This window comes from Penaeus monodon, chromosome 21 (assembly GCF_015228065.2).
Source record: "Penaeus monodon isolate SGIC_2016 chromosome 21, NSTDA_Pmon_1, whole genome shotgun sequence".
Taxonomy (NCBI): Eukaryota; Metazoa; Arthropoda; class Malacostraca; order Decapoda; family Penaeidae; genus Penaeus; species Penaeus monodon.
The window spans coordinates 16,944,312-16,944,538 of record NC_051406.1 but is presented as its reverse complement, the minus strand read 5'-3'; the positions used below and the strand labels follow the sequence as shown (position 1 = coordinate 16,944,538).

The 227-nt window shown below is 27.3% G+C and overlaps 1 protein-coding gene across 2 annotated transcripts in view; it reads left to right on the top strand.

Moving 5' to 3' along the window:
• Positions 1–227, top strand: part of LOC119586275 (flotillin-1-like) — a gene marked incomplete in the record, with an annotated part of 96,064 nt that overhangs the window by 79,712 nt on the left and 16,125 nt on the right.

Below are 227 nucleotides of genomic sequence, written 5' to 3'. Positions count from 1 at the left end.
CAGATTGATAAAACACAAAACTATAGTGCACCTGGTATCATGGGGTTGGGCTAATTACCATAGTTACACAAATGATTTTTAATTTGTTCTCTTTTGAGCATTTATTTTTTTGGCAGTTGACTAGTTCTCCATCATTAGGAAGGTTAAAAATGTAAAATAGTTTATCAAAAGAAGAGTATATATGTTTGACAAAATAATTTGTAATTAAAAACAAAAACATAACATAA